Source organism: Lemur catta, chromosome 20, assembly GCF_020740605.2.
Source record: "Lemur catta isolate mLemCat1 chromosome 20, mLemCat1.pri, whole genome shotgun sequence".
Lineage (NCBI taxonomy): Eukaryota > Metazoa > Chordata > Mammalia > Primates > Lemuridae > Lemur > Lemur catta.
This window is the reverse complement of record NC_059147.1, coordinates 32,080,084-32,098,627: the sequence shown is the minus strand read 5'-3', so window position 1 is coordinate 32,098,627 and position 18,544 is coordinate 32,080,084. Positions and strand designations below refer to the sequence as shown.

The following is an 18,544-nucleotide window of genomic DNA, read 5'->3' as shown; positions in this document are numbered from 1 at the left end:
TGAATGGATGTGCCTGGCGCACAGCTAACCCAGGTCAGCAGTCACTGTTACCACTACTGCAGTCCCGCCACCACCCAGGTTAAAAGGCACCGACAGTGCCCACCCCCGAGAATGGGCTCCCAGGGTCCCCCCATCTGGGCCTGTCTGCTTCTCCACCCTCAAACACACCTGTGCACTGGCCGCTCCAGAAGTTTCCCCGATCTCTAGCAGACCCTGCCCTTCCCGGTTCCCTCTTTGCTGGTCTTGTCCCCTTTTCCTGGGACAACCCTTCCCTCCCACCTGGTCCCCCGGGCGCACTGGGACGCCGTCCGCCACCTGCAGAGCCTTCCCCGCGTGCCCAGCCGACAGACCCGCCTGCTTCCTCCCCTGCGTCCTTAGACCCAAGCCATGGGTAAGGCAGCCACTCGTGGCTATTTAAATTACTGAAATGGAGTCAAATGAAAACTTCTGTTCCTGGTTGCCCTGGTCACACCGCAAACGCGGGCGGCCGCCGTCACAGACAGACCAGAGACAACGCGCTTCCGTCGACGCAGAAAGTTCTGTTGGACGGTGCTCCCGCAGAACACACTGCGCCACAGAACCGCTCCGAACAGCTGCGTCTGCCGGCCGGCTCCTGGGGTGGGGGCCGGGCTGGCTCGCTGTGGAGCCCTCTCAGAGCCTGGCATACAAGAGGTGCTCAAAACTTGCACGTGAACTGGTGACAATGATCATGATAACACGTTAGGGGCGTCTGTATGCCAGACCCGGAGCACGTGTCCCCCCACATTCTCCCCCACCTACGAGCCCCGGTACGGATGACACCACTGTCCTCGTTCACAGCAGTGGACGCCAAGGCCCATGCAGGTGGCTCAGCTGCCTTGGAAGCCGGTGGTCCGACGCCAAAGCAGTTCCCTTAAAATCACTTCTGTCAGCGCCTGGGCTCCGCCGTGCAAATCACCATCTTTGCAGGAGCAGCCGCAGCAAGGACTGTCACCGGGGACATCCCCCCCGCCCCCGGCCCCCAGGCAGAGCAGTGGGCGCCGTCACAGGCTCAGGTGCAGGGATGTGGGAGGGTGGTGGCCTCGAGAGGGCCAGACCCACGCAGGATCCCGGGCTCAGGGGACGCTGATCTGGCAGCAGCCTTCCCTGCAAGGTGACAGAGAGGCCTCAGGTGACACTAACACGTGTACGTACGCGCAGGTGCTGAGTAGAGCCACGGGGTACACGAGTTTTCCATCCAGCGCCGTAACAGTGGTATAATAACGTCCTTTCAGACTCTCATCTTCCTGTAAATTCACCACGTACCCAACAAACAAGCCCAGGGACGCTGCTCACACAGCGGGGCAGAGCCGGGGCCCAGACCCACTGGCCGGAGCCCCCCACCCGCCTGCCCTACCTACCGCTGTGCCCCTCGTTGGGGACATTAACAACCCCAGATTGTTTCAGCCAACCTGAGTGAAGGTTTTCTGCCCCCTGCAGCCCCGGGCATCCCGGCAGACGAATTTGCTCAGCGTTTGTGTGAACCGGCTCAGGCACTGTTGGGCCCTGTCGTCCGAGCGCAGCGGCTGCTGGGTAACTGCGTTACCTGGAAACACCTGGACACAGCCGTCATGTCAGTCTGAAGACGTGTCCGTTCCGCCTACGACAGCCCCTGGACGGGAGCCGGCCTTCGCGCCAGGCTCGGGGTAGCCCGGCCTCTGCGCCTGCGAAGGCCCCAGATCAGGGCTCCGAAGCAGAGTCTCCGGGGAACGGGGCCGGGACCAGGAGGCCTGAATCCGCACGTCCCCAGCGGGCTTTGCAGATCCTCGCGCCCTTCTCACACCCCCCACCAAGGGCTGCGGGCTTTGGGGGTGGCCCCCAGGGAGGGCCCGCACCCCTACTTCTCACCCGCCCCCCAGATACCCTTTGCTGAGTGGGGCACCAGCTCCACCCACCCTCCCTCCATCCCAGAGGTGCTCAGCTGGGGTCCCCCCGCCACCCCCCCGTCGGGACCAGCATTAGACTCAGGCCTGGAAGAGAAATGTGGGGGGCAGAGAGCTGGCGGGGGACGGCGCTTTTCTGCAGGGTCAGCAGCCCGGGCTCCCGCAGCCAGCGCCACACCTGACCCTCCCTCCTAATGAAGGAAGCGAGAAGGGTGACCATCCATCTTTCGTGCCGCCGGTCCTAATTAAGCACCAGCGAATTCCCCAACCCGGCTGCTTTCTGTCCCCAGCATAATATGTTATTTACCTGCAGCTAATAGGTTCACGGGTAATGATAGTCTTGTATCAGATGACGGCCGTTTGGCTTCTGACAGTTTTAAAGACCAGTCTCGGGGACACTACAGTTTCTAATTACAGGGTCTGTCATCAGCGAGGTTTGGTTCAACACCTCCTTCTCCCTCGGGTGACACTTCTGTCCAGACAGGAAATTTAAGTTCAGCCCCGACAGTTAAGGTTAAAAATACTGCTCGGTACAAGGCAAGGGATCATAATTTGGGTCGCTGCCGTGTTTAATTAATTGGACTGCGGCAATCAGCGCTCCGCGGGCCGTAATTACAGGCAGGCCGCGGGCCCGGCGCCCCCTCGCCGTGTCGTACAGCTGTAATTTTGTGCGGGCTCTGACCCGGCTCAGAGCGGGAGGCCCCGGAGCTCTCTCAAGGCACGAGGTACTTCATTAGGCGGCCATAATTAGTGAGCAAGACACCTGCTCCTTCCTTCCCCGTCCCCCGGGCAGGCAGGCCCAGGCAGAGACACCCACCCGGCGACCCCGGATGCTGCAGAAAGCCACCGGGGAAGGACAGCCTGGGCTCCAGAGCCTCACGGGTCCCCTGCCAGTGGTTTCCTCCCACTGTGGCCTCTTCGCTGCTGTGCAGATGGGCCAGGCGGGCTCAGGCCTCAGGGCCTTTGCACTTGCTGCTCCCTGTCTCAGAGCACCCTTCCCCTAGTGGCCACGTGGTTTCTTCCCGCTCCCTTCACTCAGGGGCCAGCGCAAGTGGCCTCCCGGGAGGGGCCCCTCCCACCTGCCTCGACCCCCCCACCCTCCAGCCCTCATCCTGTTTCCCCCATGACCCCCCTCTCATCCGAGACCACGCCGTACCTGGCCGGCACTCCGCCTTCCCTGAGGACAGTGCCGGCCTGACTTGGAACCAGTAGCTCTGTGTCACCCCACCTCCTGTTTCCGGTCCCCCACACCAGGGCAGAGGGACAGCACTGGTCAGCAAGCAGCCCGTCTTGGTGGCCCTCACCCAAACGGGGTGCTGTTGGCTGCACTGGAACCCCCAAAATGTATGCTGAAGCGCTAACCCCGGTACCCACACACATGACCTTGTTTGGGAACAGGGTCTCTGCAGACGTGGTCAGCTAGGAAGAGGTCACGGGGAAGGAGGGTGGGCCCTAAACCCCACCTGGGCGGGGTGCTTGAAGAGGAGGAGAAGTGACTCAGAGACAGACACACGCGGGGAGACAGCCCTGTGCTGACAGAGGCAAGGACTGGAGTGACGCGGCTTAGGAACACTAAGGACATCGGCCACCACCAGAAGCTGGAAAGGGCAGGGAGGGACCCTCCCCCAGGGCCTTGAGGGACACTCTGATCTGGACTTTGGGCCCCGGAACCACGAGGGGATACATTCTGTGGTTTGAAGGCCCCCCAGTTCCGGTTCCGGTACTTTGTCTCTGCAGCCACAGAACCCTGGTATGGGGGAGGGGCAGGTGGCACCGCAGGGCCCACGCCCGACTCGGGAGCCGTGGGCAACGCGGCCAAATCCATCACTGCCACGCCGTGCCCCTCCTCCCCGACCCTGGGTGCGCAGTTCCCATGGAGCTCGGGGGGCGCAGGGGGTGGGGACCCACGCGCCTGTTCATTAAGAATCGAAGGCTGGGCTGCGCTCATCTCAGCGGAGGGCTGCTTTTGAAGTGCCGAGTGATTTATTTTAGCCAATTACTGGTGCACTTCCCCTTCCCCGGGACCACACGTAATTGATTGAAACCTATTGAAAACAAATTAACCAGCACCAGGATGCAAAGATCTGTTTATCACTTCTCCGGAGGTTTGCAGGGAAGCCACGGGAACCGCCAAACACATTCCCGTTTGTTTTTCCCACTCCAGAAGGACAGGAGGAGAAAAAAGAACAAACCTTTTCCAGACTGAGCAGGCCTCTCCCCGTGCCTGGCAGCCTGGCGCTTTCTAGCTCCTGCAGCCCCGGGGACGGTCACCTTGAGGGTGCCCCTGTATTCTAATACTCGATGGCACTAACGCCAGCGTCTGTGGCAGGGTGTGCAGGATGCTCCCAGTATTGCGGTGCAGAAAGAAAGCCCTGCCTGCCATGTGTCTGCTACGACTCACTTGCTTAGAATACACTCCCCAGCATAGGATTTCCGACGTCCCAGTGAAGTGTCTTCACGGTTCTCGCTACAACCTGCCTTTCTGCTTTTGCAAAAGGGTTCTTCCCGTGTGTGTGCTGGCAGGGCTGCAGGAGTCTGCCCATCTCACCACAACCGTGCCAGCAATAGGTATTATTGTTTTATGTTTGGGGGCCGGGGCTGACCTAGCAGGTATAAAATGGCATTGCAGGGTAGCTTTTAAAATTTTTTAGAGATCTGTCTCACTCTGTCACCTAGGCTAGAGTGCAGTGGCGTCATCATAGCTCACTGCAGCCTCAGACTCCTGGGCTCAGAGATCCTCCTGCCTTGGCCTCCCGAGTAGCTGGGAATACAGGTGTGAGCCACCTCGCCAGCTAATGTTTTATTCTTAATTATTTATTTTTTTTGGAGTTGATGTCTCGCTATGTTGCCCAGGCTGGTCTCAGACTCCTGGCCCCAAGCCATCCTCCCACCTCGGCCTCCCAAAGTGCTGGGATTACAGGTATGAGGCACTGCTCATGGTCCCTAGGATGGCTTTAAATTGCACTTCCTAGGCAAATTTTTTTAAAAAATTATTTTTAATTTTAGTAAAATATACATGAAATCTGCCACCTTTACCATTTCTAAGTGTACAGCTCAGCAGTATTGCTACATTCACTTTAAGTTGCCTTCTTAAAAGTCACCTTCCCGCCCACATGCAGCTCCCTCGGGTCAGCCGCGGGCACCGTGCCGACGCCAGGCCAGCTGCCCTCCCCTGCTCACCCCACTTTCACAGTGCACAGGCTGTGCCCTCGGGAGCCACGGCCTGGCACGACCCCAGTGCCACTCACACGTGGGGGCTACGAAGGGAGCTTCCTCCCTGCCCCCGACCCCGCAGTCCCTGTCCTCCGTGTATCCCAGTGGGCCTCACACCCCCACCAAACACAGGTCCCGCCGTGGCCCCCAGACTACAGCCCCCCAGACCCGCCTGCCACCCCACTTGGCGCCGAGCTGGCGTTTTCTCCCCCATCTGTCACCCCAGCCCAGGTGCAAGTTGCTCCAACTACACTGACCCTGCCGCTCTGCAGGTGGCAGGGTGGCCGGCCAGACGGCTGTCCTTTCAGCTAGAATCAAGGCGAGGCCTGCCTGCGCCATCCTGCCCAGCGGCACAGCCGCCCGAGCCGAGGACGGTCAAACCTCCCGGCCCTGCAGGGGCCCTGGCTGCCGCCACAGCTGCCACGGTCACCACCGCGTGGCTCCTGCTGCTATTCCTGTCCCACCTTGCTGTTGTCAGCAGGAACAGCCGGGCGCAGAGTGCACAGGGCTCCTTGCGCCACTGCTGGGCGGATGTCCCCTGGCCCCAGGACAGCCTCCTCATCATCGTGTTGGTGCAATGCACAGACGCCGGCTCCTGCTCCCCAAGGCTCACACCTGTGTGTGCACACGTGTGAGTGTGTGGGGTGTGTACCATGTGTGCATGTGTGTACATATGTGTATATCTCTGTGTGACTGTGTTTATGTGTGTTGTGTGTCAGGTGTGAATCTCTATGTGTGGTGTATACATGCATGCATGTGCACATGTGTCTATAGATGTCTGGTACATATATGAGTATATGTGTGCGCACAGCTGTATGTGTGGGCATGTGTGTATGTACACGTGTGCATCTGTGTGCACATCTCTATGGGTGTATATGTGCATCTGCATGCATGGGCATCTGTGCATGTGTGTGTACGTGTATGTATCTGTGCATCTGTGCATGCATGTGTACATGTCCATGTGTATATCTGTCTGTATGCACAAGTATCTGTTTGTACACGTCTATGCATGTATCTGTGCATCTGTACACATGTGTGTCTGTAAGTATACATACCTGCTCATCTGTGTGTGTATGTTAAGTGCATGTATCTGGGCATGTGTGCATTTGCATGTAAGTACATGCATCTGTGTGTAAGCATGTACATTTGTGTGTGTAAGTGCATGCATCTATGCATGCGTAAATGTGTGCATCTGTGTGAGTGTATCTGCATGTATCTGTGCACATGTGTATCGGTGTAAATGTGCCTGAGTGCATGCATCTGTGCATGTGTGTAAATGTATCTGTGCATGTATGTACCTGTGTGTATGTATCTGTGCATATGTGTAAATGTGTGGATCTGTGCATGAGTGTGCAAGTGTATGTGTACATGTATCTGCGTGTTTGTCTCTGTACGCATCTCCGTGCATGTGGGTAAGTGTCTCTGTGCATGTGTGTGCGTCAGTGTGTGCGTCTACATCCGTGAGGGCGTGCCGAGGACCCCCAGCAGTGAGCACTGGGGAAGGCAGGACGTGCACGGGCTGGGAGGACCCGGGCAGAAGCGAGGCCTGCAGGGCCAACAGTGGGGTGTGGGGATGGGGTGGTCACCATGACCTCCCTCCTGCCAAGCTAGCTGATGGCTCGACCCTTCCCATCAGCCGACGCAACCTGCCTGCACGTGCTCCGCCCCAGCTCCCATGCAGCCCACAGGCACAGTGCCCCACCCCCAGCCTCCTGGCTGTCAGACGAGCTGGTAGCAGTGACGTCAGCTCCCCAGGCTCAGCTCCAACCCGTGGAGCGGTGATCACAGGGGTGCCCCTCGCGGGAGGCCGTGAGCACTAATAGTCCTGCCATGTCCGGTGCCGGCTCCGGCCGGGCAGGGGGACTGCAGGGGTCTCTGCCCCGGCTCCCCAGTCCAGCCTGAGCTAAGTACTAGTCAAGGGTTTTGTCCCTGAAAAAGACAGGTGCACATCCCAGCCCTGGGGCCGTGAACGGGACCTTACTGGGAGATGGGGCCTATGAGGACAAGATGCAGGTTTGAGTTCACCCCCACACCGCGCTGGGGCCCGGGAGCGTGCGGCCCACTCCGATGCGGAACAACGACCCAAAAACAGAAGATGCCTCTGGAGAACGACGGCTCCGCATCGGGCACGGGCTGAGGAACTCACACGCGTGACTCTGTGTGTCCAACCACCCCACCGCCCTATTGGGTAGCTCTGCGGTCCCACTTGACAGATGAGGACTGAGGCACAGGGCTGAAGCCTCTCACTCCAGGTCACACACACATGGGGATTCAGGAGTCCCTGCCCCAGCGCGCCTCCCGACCCGACACACGGGAAGCAGAAGAGAGGGGCTCTGACCCAGAGACACGGCGGCCTGCCCACCTGCGGACAGCGTCCATGGGCCATGACAAAAGCAGTGCCTCAGAAACACTCCTGCCACAAGCGCCATCCTGAGCCCCCGCTGGCTGGTGACAGCAAGTGGGAGAGGGACGCTTTCCGACCGTGCCTGTCCTGAGTCTCCAAGTCTCAGCGACAGCCTCTGCTCACTCCTCCCCTCCCTCTCCTGCAGCCAGTGGCTCACACCCTCCAGGGAACCTGGCCCTGAATTACAGGTTCTGAATCTTTCCGCACGCTCTGCCGCTGCTATTTGCAGTGACAGCCTGGTCCCAGCCTCCTGCAAACAAGTCAAGTCCTCCCCGGAGCCACTGCCGCCCTCAGCTCCTGCCCCTGACCCCAGGCACACCCCAGCGCCGGCCTTCCGGCTCCCGGCCTCCCCAACCCTTTGCTGGTCTCTCCGGGCGTGGTAACGGTTCCCTTTCTGGAAGCTTCCATACAGTATTTATTGCTCTGCTCTCTGTGAAGCCTGGTCCGGGCATTGCCGGGTCCCGGTGGCACTCAGCGCCAGCGGTGCGAACACCATCACTCACGCGGCAGAAACCTGTTGTAACGATCCCGGCCGGGCCGTGAGAGGCGCCCATCGCTCATCCCCGACGCCGGCCTCGCAGGCAGGGGCAGCGGGAGATGGATGGTTCTGGAAATTACTGTCGGCTGCAAAGTGAGGACCTTTCACCTCCAGGGCGCGGGGTGGAGTCACTGTCACCGCCAGCCCAGGCCCCAGGGAAATGAAGCAGGAGACCCCTGCCCTGCACGAGCACCTGGCCCCGCTCCCACCAGGGCCCGTCCCCGGCCCACAGAACAGCCAGTTCCCCTGTGACGCTCTGGGGCAGAGGCCTCCGTGGCTTTTGACAAATGAGGAGTCTGCAACCCCGGGACGCTTGAAGGATCACCTGAGGACTCCAGTGTCCTCCCTGGCAGGACAAGCTGCCCCGTGGGTCACAAACTCGGCCTCCCCTCCCCCAGCCTCCTAAGGCCTCGATTAGGTCTTGACCCCCTCCAGCCGGTTCGCAGTTTCCCAAGAGCACATTCTCCTTTCGGTGGCAGCAGGACTGCACTGGCCCTTTACCCGTGGCCTCAGCGAGAGGGTGCAGAGCCCGAGGCAGTGAGCAGCCTGCCCAGCTACAGCTCGGCCCCGGGAAACATCGCGGGCACAGGGCTCCCGAGCCAGCCCGACCCAGCCTCAGCGGCCTCAGGGCCCCACCCTGGGCTTCCAGGGAACAGGCCTCTGCCAGCCCGGGCCTCTTCCCTCCCGAAAGGGCCGCGGAACACTAGAATGGCCCTGTTTTAAATAATTTAGGGCCAGAAAGAGTCCAGTGCGCTCACAGCCTGCAGGAAGGCCACCAGCCTGACCTAGAAAGTCCCAGCCTGGGCCGGGCCCAGGCAGGGCTCTGACCACTCGCCTGCGGCTGGCCTCCTCCCGACTCCCCCGATTCCAGGCAGCAGGGGTGGGCACCGAGCCACACGGGGCAGGGTGGGGATGGAGGCGGGGCCTGGGCTGGCCCCTCCCTTATTGTGGTGGGGGGCTGCCGCCAAGGCACCTCCCCTCCTGGGCTGGGTTTCCTCACCATCAGATGGGGGGGGTCATGCTTGGTGAGCCCTAAAGCCCCTTCCAAAAATTTGAGCCAGAATCTCAGACTGTGAACTTATTTGGAAAAAGGGTTTTCTGTAGATAGAATTAGTTAAGGATGAGGCCGTATGGGAGCAGGGTGGGCCCTAAATCCAGCCATGACTGTGTCCTCATCAGAAGGTATGGAGGGCTTGGCAGGGGTTGGAGTGGTGTGGCCACAGCCAAAGGACACCAGGCGTCACCAGGAAGCATCCTCCCTGGGGCCCTCGGGGGCTCACAGCCCTGCCAACACCTTGATCTCAGACTTCCAGCCCCCACAACTCGGACAGAACCTACTTCCGTTGTTCTGAGACCCCACTTTGGGGTACGTTGCTATGGCAGCCTCGAGAACTAATATCGGGTCTTCAACCTCAAGCAAGGAACCTAGCAGTGTACCAAGTGAGGGCCTGCCCCAGGGCCTTTGCATCACCCCTCAACTCCCCACTAGCGTCCCCCCCAAGCCCCGCCTGCCCCCCGGCACCAGCCTGGCTTTGCAGCTGCTCTTGGTGCACATCCCCAGCAGCGGGTCACACGTTCTCAGGGCGTTTACTGTCACCCCAACACACACAGAACAGAAGCTCCTCCAGGGCAGGGGTGTCTACTTTGGCCCTGCCCCCAGCTCCGGGCACACAGCAAACACCTGCAGGATGAACACGTGACCTGGGCCCAGCACCACGCCAGCAGCCTCAGGAGGAAGAGAAAGGCCCCGTGAGGTCACATGGCATCGTCCCTTGGGGACACGCGTCACTTCTGGCAGGCAGTGTGGACCGGCAGTCAAGGGTGCTGTATCTGGAAACTACCTGGGTTTCGATCCGAGCTCTCCTCCTTCGGCGCTGGGAAGCCCCGGGCAGGTTGCCAGACCTCTCTGGGCTGAGCCCCCCACAGGTAGCCGGGAACGTAGGAGCACCTGCCTATCGGATTGGCATGAACACGGAATGCGCCCACGGGGGTGAGGCCCCCAGAGCCGGGACTGGCGTTTCGTAGGCACCAGGGAAGCACTGGCCGCTGTCGTTATTGCTGGCATTCTCGGGAAAAAATTCCAAAGCAAGTCGTGGGTGACAAGGAAGGGGGTTCCATTTGAGGGGGGGAACCTGAGTGGGGATGGTGCCAGGTAGGGGAACCAAACCCGAGCCCCCAAAGTGCTGGAGACGGGACCCCCAGAGCCCTCGGCACCAGCCCTGTGGGCGGCTCCCGGCCAGCAGCAAACTCATCAAAGAGTCAGACTCCCGTTTATTTATAGATCAAACGCACCTGCCATCAAGGGCCGCGTCCCCAGCCAGAAAGCTCGTTCTGACAAGCAGGAAAAGCAAGTCAACCGGAGGCTCCGGCCAAGCCTGTCTGGCACCGGCGGCTCCGGGCGCGGGGAGCGGGGCAGGCGTGGCCACCGGGCGTGGCCGGGGTGGCCAGCTCTCCCGGCCTGGCTGCCCACACAGGGGGCGGCCCTCCTGCCTCGGGGGTGCCCAGGTGAAGAGAAAGATGCTCCAGTCCCCAGGGTGCTCAGAGCAGCCCCGAGACCCACGCGGGGACAAGGACAGGCTGACAGGAGGCACCCTCTGTCCACATGAGCCACGCCACGTGGAGTCAACACAGGCCACTGCCACCACCAGGCTGCAGACCGCTCTGGGGACTGTGCCTTCCAAGATAGGGACGCTGTCCAGGCTGCATCCAGCCAGGCCCAGGTGACCCCATCCCCATTCTCTGACCCTGGCCTCACTGAATTGTGGCATCGAGTCATGTGGCTTCAAGGCTCCCCACATGGCCTGGGCGCCGCACCACCCGCTCCTACAAGGACACGCACTTGGCGTGTCTCTCACCTCCTCTGTTGTCAGGTGGGGCTCCCCAGCCGGCCCACGGCCCGGCCTGTGCCCTCGCTCGTGCCAGCCGCCACACGGGCCTCCTCGCCTTGGTCACCGCAGGCCAGGTGTGGGGCTGGCCCTGCTCCTGCTGTGCCCTCCGCCCCGAGCTCCGTCCCCAACACCTGCTCCTGGGCTCACACCCAGGCCTGGAACTGCTGCGCACATGCCACCTCCTCGTGACGTCCTTCCCGACCCCTGTCTTCTAAAACCACCGCCTGCCCCCTCCGGCCCACCCCCCAGAGCACCCTGCGTCTTCCAACAGCCGCCGCCCCTTGTCTGCACGCGGTCTCCTCTGTCCCCAACGGCCATTCCGTGAAGCTCCAGCACACCCAGGTGCCGGCAGGTGCCCGAATGACGTCAGGTAAAGGAACAACCGGACCCTGGATCCCTTCTCACGGCCCCCTGGGGCTGCACCAGGAGGAGGCCTGGCTCGAGGCCCGGTGTGCGTGAACAGGACAGCCCCCGCCCCAGGCAGCCGGCTCAAGGCCGCGGCAGGGCAGCCCGCAGGGCGCACGGGCAGGGTGGGCTGCAGCAGAAATGGCCAGCAGAGCTCGTCCCAGCTTCTCGGGGGCCGCCCGGAATGAGGATGCGCAGGCAGCCCACCTGCGCCCCTCACCTGGCACCTGCAGGACCCACCTGGGGACGGGCTCCGGGTGCCCTCGCGGCCGGAGCAGGGGGGAGGTGGGGTGTGGGGTCCAGCCGCTTGGCAGGAGGCTCCACAGCCCCCACTGGCGGGCCCCCTCGGCAGACCGGGCCGGCATTAATTTGACCATATATACACACGCTAATCAGCTGTAACCGTGGCACCCAGCTCAATTCAAATTGATTTACTGAGCCTGGAAATGGATACAAATGTGATTAAAGGCTTTTTATTTTACATAGGTTCTCTATAAAATGATTTAAATCAATTGCCCGGCAGGCCCCCCGCCATTACTGCACAGAGCCTTCCTCCGCTCTCGATGGGCGTGGCGCTCTGAGCCCGAGCCCGGCCGGGCACCTCCCGCCCCAGCCCCGGGATCGCGGGCGGGCGGCGCAGCACCTGCAGGTGTGTGGTCCCCACTCGGGGTGCCCCTCTGTGGTGACCGGGCACCCCGGGAGGGCAGCAGTGGCCGGCAGGTCGCCATGGCGACAGCCTCCCGCACCATCCTTCAGCCTGCCTGCCTCCCGCCACGGCGCCCGAGCCTGGGAGGTCAAGTTCGCAGTCCAGGCCTCCGAGGGGGGTGCAGGAACGGACACGTCCGCAGACATCACCTGCTCTGCCCCACCGCCCCTTCCACAGACGAGGAAACCGAGGCCGAGGGGTGTGCGTCCCCCGGCAGAGAGTCGAGGACAGACGGGCCCCTGCTCAGCGAGACGCTGGGTTTCCCCGCGCCCGGGCCGGCCACCCCCTTCCATGACAGCCTGGCTCGAGAGGACGGGCAAGTGTCCACCGAGCCGATTCACCCCGGGGACAGACAGACCACACAGCGTCCTCAGGCGCCTCAGACGGCCCCGGCACAGCCCGGATGACGCCACAGTCCCCAAAACCCGGCTCTGCAACAATGGCACTGAGAAGACGTCCCTGCATCCTCGTGAGGAGGCTCCCACATGCGAGGGGACAGGACAGGCTGTGACAGCAGGGCCAACAGTCATTTTCCGTAACGCAGGATCAGGTGCGGACGTGGTGACCACTCAGGTGCTGCTGTGTCCTCGGTCACTTACGGGAGGACGATCCGTGCTGCTCCTGTTTTGCTTTCTGTCCCTTCCCAAGTGGACGAGGGCCCACCCACCGGGGCAGGGGCGGCATCAGACCCCTCTGGAACACATGCCTCCCAGCACAGCTCAGGGCTGTGGGTCCGCTGGGTGCTTGGTAACCACCGGCTGGCCCCCGAGTCCCTGGGGTGCCTATGCCACTGCCGGGGTGGGCACCGGGCTGGGCACACTCGGGAAATCACTAAGAACCTGTACCTGAGCGTTATTCCTGCAGCCTGCACTTACCAACGTCTACACCACCCACAGGACACACCGAGCACCCAGCACCGTCAGGCCCAGACAGCGCAGGGGGGAGGGAGACCCGCAGTGAAGGGGGCGGGGGGGAGGGAGACCCGCAGTGAAGGGGATGGGGGGGGGACACGCAGTGAAGGGGGCAGGGCGGGAGGGAGACCCACAGTGAAGGGGGCAGGGCGGGAGGGAGACCCGCAGTGAAGGGGGCAGGGCGGGAGGGAGACCCGCAGTGAAGGGGGCAGGGCGGGAGGGAGACCCGCAGTGAAGGGGCAGGGCGGGAGGGAGACCTGCAGTGAAGGGGGCAGGGCGGGAGGGAGACCCGCAGTGAAGGGGGCAGGGGGGGAGGGAGACCCGCAGTGAAGGGGGCAGGGGGGGAGGGAGACCCGCAGTGAAGGGGGCAGGGGGGGAGGGAGACCCGCAGTGAAGGGGCAGGGGGGAGGGAGACCCGCAGTGAAGGGGGCAGGGGGGGAGGGAGACCCGCAGTGAAGGGGGCAGGGGGGGAGGGAGACCCGCAGTGAAGGGACAGGGGGGAGGGAGACCCGCAGTGAAGGGGGCAGGGGGGGAGGGAGACCCGCAGTGAAGGGGGCAGGGGGGAGGGGGACCCGCAGTGAAGGGGGCAGGGGGGAGGGGGACCCGCAGTGAAGGGGGCAGGGCGGGGTGGGCTGGAGAAGCAGCCGCTGGCGGAGACGGGTGGGCGGCGGATGCTGCTCCTGGCACAGCCGGGCCCTGTGCAGACGTGGACCCCTAAGAGGGGCCCGGGCCTGGGGTTGGGGGGAGATAAGGCCAGACGGGTGGGCGAGGGGCTCCCTGGGAAGAGCGGAGACCTCCGCACCCACGGCGGCCGGCCACGGGGAGCCATGGAAGGTTTCGCACAGGGGCAAGGCCACACCGGTTGAGGAACCCGAAATTCAAAGCCAGGAGAAATGCCGTCCCCCTCAGCGGGGCCACCTGGTGCCACTTCTCAGCGGTTGCAAGGCCTGTTCCACGCCCACATGCCGCGGGCTGGGGGCCGCGCTCCAAGGCAGCTGTGAGGCTGTGCCACGTGCGGAGGGTGGGGAGGGCTGTGCCGCCCCCGGAGGGCTTCACAGGTCTCGCGTGTGCGGGAGAGCAGGAGGCGTGAGTGTGCCCGAGAGCGTGTGAGAGTGCACGTGTGTGTGTGTGTGTGTGTGTGTGCGGTGCGTGTCCCTGAGTCGGGGGAGGGAGGGACAGGGAGGGGTGGGGGAGGAAGGGCGGAGGCTGTGATTTGGAGGCCGGCTGGGCACCCCGGGGTGGGCTCCCTCACTGCTCTGAGCCTCCGTTATGCCCCTTCTGTGAAATGGGGCCCCGGTGCCTTCCAAGCGGCTCTGCGCAAGAGCAGGGCTGGGGGCAATGTCCAGGTTTGGCAGCAGCCAGGCCAGGCCCACGGGGGCACCCGGGCGGGGGCTGTTCTCCTTTTCAGTGGGTGTCGTGGGGGCAGCCGAGGGCCGGGCAGAGGCTGGAGGCGGGAGGGCGGCTCCCGCCAGCCTGTCGTCCCCAGGGAAGGTGGCATCAGGCTCCCCAGGAGTGCGGCGGCCCAATTACAGGGACGATTACAAGCACACTGATGCACAGCCTGCCGCCTCGGCGCCCACCTCGCGAGTGACAAGCCGGACCCGGCGGGCCGCACGCCGGCTTTAATCCCGGGCAGGCTCTCGGTGTTAATGGTGCGAGCAGGCTCATTAGCCGTGATCCATCTGTCCTGGATGCCGCCGCGGCGGCCAAGCCTGCGGGTGAGGGATGCCCTCCCAGGCACCGCGGGAGGCACAGCCCAAGCAGGGGACTCGCCTCCTCCCCCCCCTCCCTGCTGGGAGGAGGGAAATAAAGGCAGAGGTGAAGGCATGGGAGGGCAGACAGAGCCCCCACCTCCCCGAAGGGACAGCAGGCTGGCCCTGCTGTGTGACCACGGGCACGCTGCCCGCCCTCTCTGGGCCTGCACTGTGGTCTGGGAACAAGCAGGGTCTGGGGCAAATGCCTCCAGGCACGGGCAACCGCGGGTGGCTGGCCCTGGGGCGCCCGTCTCTGGGCTCAGTCTGTCGCTCCACTTGTCTGGGAGGTGCGGTGGCGTGAATGCTGCCCAGAATGTTCCAGATGGTTTTCTGACAACCATAAATCCTGCCTTTGTCTGTGGTGGCGGAAGTGGCCCTACCGCACCATCTGGACAGCGGGTACCCTGGCAAGGGACGATCAACACTGTGTCCCTAGGGCCTGGCCAGCGGCCTAGGACAGGCGCCGAGGAAGCAAGGCTGAGCAGGGACTGCACAGGTAGGCTCTTCGGGCCGCACCTGGGTGCAGCCATGGTGCCAGGGCAGCCGCGGGAGCCCAGACCCGGGGATGGGCACGGCTGTCCTGGCAAAGCACAAAGACCGGGCACTGGACAGGTTGCCCGGGGAGACAGGAAGGGCGGGAGCTGGCGCAGAACGGGGGCCAGGTGGCAGGGCTTGGGGTGCGAGGGGCTCTGGGCCTGGCTGCCTGGTTTCGAGTCCCTGCTCTGCTGTGTGACTTAAGGAGATTATGAAGCCTCTCTGTGCCCACGTTTCCTCAGCTATGAAAACGTGGGAAATCCCAGCCCCTCCCTCGGGGTGAGGAAGAACTCCAGCCGCTGTGGGCAAAGTCAGCTCCACCCAGCCCGGCCTGGAAGCACCAACGGCCTCCCGCGCTCGTCCCCATCTGCGGTTTCCACCCTCGTCCCCGTCTGCGGTTTCCACCCTGTCTGCAACCCCCCGCCATTATTCACTTACTCCTTCACATCAGTCAGCTGTTTCTGGTTTTACAGAGATACTTCATCGACTAATTTTTTTCTTTTTGTTTTTTTGGTCTCGAGCTCCCGGCCTCAAGCGATCCTCCGCCCTCGGCCTCCCAAAGTGCTGGAACTACAGGTGTGAGCCACGGCGCCCGGCCCATCAACTCGTTTTTTAAAAACTCATTTCTGTCCAGAAGGAGCCTGTTGACCACCGGTAGCAATGGGGACGCAGGATCCCACCCCGGGTCCTGGCTGGCTTCCACTGCCCTCAGCCAGGCCACCCCCCCACCCCCGGCCGTTCCCAGGGACCCAGCAGAGGACACGTGAGTGGGACCCACCGGTGCCCGACCGAGGCTCCCTGCTGCCCCGGTCAGGAGGATCGTGAGGATGGGAAAACCGGGCCTCGACTCTACGACGGGCACGTTCCTACACAGCGTAAAAGGTCCCGCGTGCCACGTAAAGTTGCAAAGCAGACCCGAGGGCCCCCCGGGGCGAACCTCACAACCCCCGAGGGGCTTCGGAAGTGCGGCCACCTCGTTCCCCCGCAGGAAAGGACGGCGGACAGACAGAACCAGCTCCGCCAAGCCCAGACATGGGAGCAGACAGACGTGCCCTCCAGCCCCCAGCTCTGCCTCTTAACCTCCCCAGCCTCAGTTTCCCCATCTGAGAAGCAGGGACGCACTTCTCCTGGAGGGTCGCCCAGGGCGCGTCAGCAGCACGGGGCTGTGCCCGCCGAGGCAAGGCCCGGAGGCCTGCTGGCGGAGGACGGGAGGAAGTGACACCGAGGACCTGTCTGCTCCACACTGTTCAATTATTCAAACAATAATCACGCCCTTATTTAAAGTCTAGTCTCGCGTCCGCTGCTCCTGGCGGCGCACAGAGCCTGCCGGTAGGTTTACACGGGACGGGCTCCTCTCACAGAGTCAATTAATTAAGCAAACACTTTTGCCAGCAGGTTCTCAGGTGTGCGGCCGGGAGGCCCACCTGTCTCAGCCTGCCGCCTGGGTGACACTCGATCCCGCCGGCCTGCCAGGGGGGGTGGGGACGGTGGCGGGGGCCTGGGCGTCGGCTGGCGGAAGAGAAGGAGCCAGAAACTACTGTTTGGGCAGCTCCCACCGTGTGCCAGCCCGGGACGGGCTCCTGAAACCCCCCCACCAGCCCCTCAGCACCCCAATTTAGAGGTGGGGAAACCGAGGCACAGAGCGGGTAGGGACTTGCCCAAGGTTGCAGGTCACCGAGAGGAGGATTCAACTCCAAACACTCCTCTCTGCCCTGACATCTCTGTTTCACCCTCCCACGACCTGCCCAGGCCGCGACGGCAGCAGCTCCCGGCTGAGCACCCCTTACCCGAGACGCTCGCGGCCAGGCGGGTTTTGGGATTTCCAGGTTTTGGAATATTTGCATATATATAATGAGATGTCTCAGGGATGGGACCGAAACACCTTACACTCAGAGCCTGAAGGAAATTTTATACAGTATTTTTAATAAGTTTGGCATGAAACAAAGTCTGTGTTAAGTACGTATGTGTAGAATTTTCCAGGGTGCCATCCCGTCGGCGTTCAGGAAGTTTCCTATTTTGGGGTGTTTTGGATTCCGGATTTCCGGATAACGTAAGCCCAACCCGTACCAAGTAAGGTTTCAACAGAGTCTGGCCCCAAAGAGGGCAGCATCCCCATCCACACAGCCCACACGACGGGTCACATTAAGCCCACAGGTGAGGACTAGGATATAACCATCTGCATTTTAGGGAGGGGGAAACCGAGTTACAGAGAGGTCGCGTGAGTCGCGCAAGGTCATGTAAGTCATAAGGGACGGGCTGGGGTTGGACCCAGGCCGCCTGGCCCGTCCCTGCCGCAGAGCCGAGCTGAACGTTCTCCTCCCCTTGCCAGGCACAGCTCCATGTGCCGCCTCCTCCAGGAAGGACAGGCTCTCTCCCTTTTACCAGGCAGCACTGGGCCTGCCAGGGCACCTGCAGGCTAAGCACGTCCCACAGGCAGTGAGTTCTGGCAGGTTCTGGCGGGTCCTGGCGCCGGGCCACTCACTGTCTCACGTTGTCCTCTGCTGTTCTCCTAAGGATGGCAACACACATGGCGCAAGCACCCGACAGTTTACGAAGCCTTCTGCGACCCTCTCAGGCTCTGAACAAACACAGCAAGGCGGATTCCTAACCACAGCAGCTGGGTTCACTGGTGGGCATGTGAAATACAGAGGTTAAATGACTGGGACCAGGTCACCTGCCTCTAAGGGGCGCAGCTGGGGACAAGGTCTCCAGATGCCAAGCCCTCGGGGCCTGGAGGACGAGGGCAGCCCGGCCCGCGCTGGCAGCCGTGCCTGGCGCTTACCTGGGGGTGCTGGGGCGGAGGGCTGCATTTTGCCCCAGCTCTGCCCCTTCCCAGCTGGGTGACCTGGGGCACGTCACAATAACATCTCTGGGCCTCAGTTTCCTCAACAGCACACACCCCAGGACTCCCTTGTCGCACCTCTGCCTGCTTCCGCATCTCCTGGAGTGCCGGGCACAGAGCAGCCTCCAAACGCACCGCTTGCTCTGGCAGCAGAGCCTGCGGCACCCAGGGTACGAAGGCGTTGCCGTCTGCACCAGCTCACGGCAGCTCCTGGGAACTGACCACGCCAGGCACTTCCAGCAAAGAGACAGTGATTATCCAAACCCTGCCACACGTATAGGACAACAGATTTCAACTGGACAGAAACATCTCAACTAACTCCCCACCTGGAAGGAAGAAGAGCCCATCTACAAAGAATTAACTTCAGAGATTCCTTGGCAAGGTTCCTTTTACCTGGATTGTCCTTTTCTCTCTACGTCTTCCTTCTAGTAAACTCCTATACATCCCT

The 18,544-nt window shown here is 62.3% G+C and overlaps 1 long non-coding RNA gene across 1 annotated transcript; it reads right to left on the bottom strand.

Annotated features, from left to right (window-relative positions):
- Window positions 1-17,156: 17,156 nt before the first annotated feature.
- LOC123625333 lies at window positions 17,157-18,544 on the bottom strand. Its single transcript, XR_006730466.1, has 2 exons — window positions 18,037-18,544; window positions 17,157-17,763 (listed from the first exon to the last, which is right to left on the bottom strand). It is a non-coding gene; the product is annotated as an uncharacterized LOC123625333 (long non-coding RNA).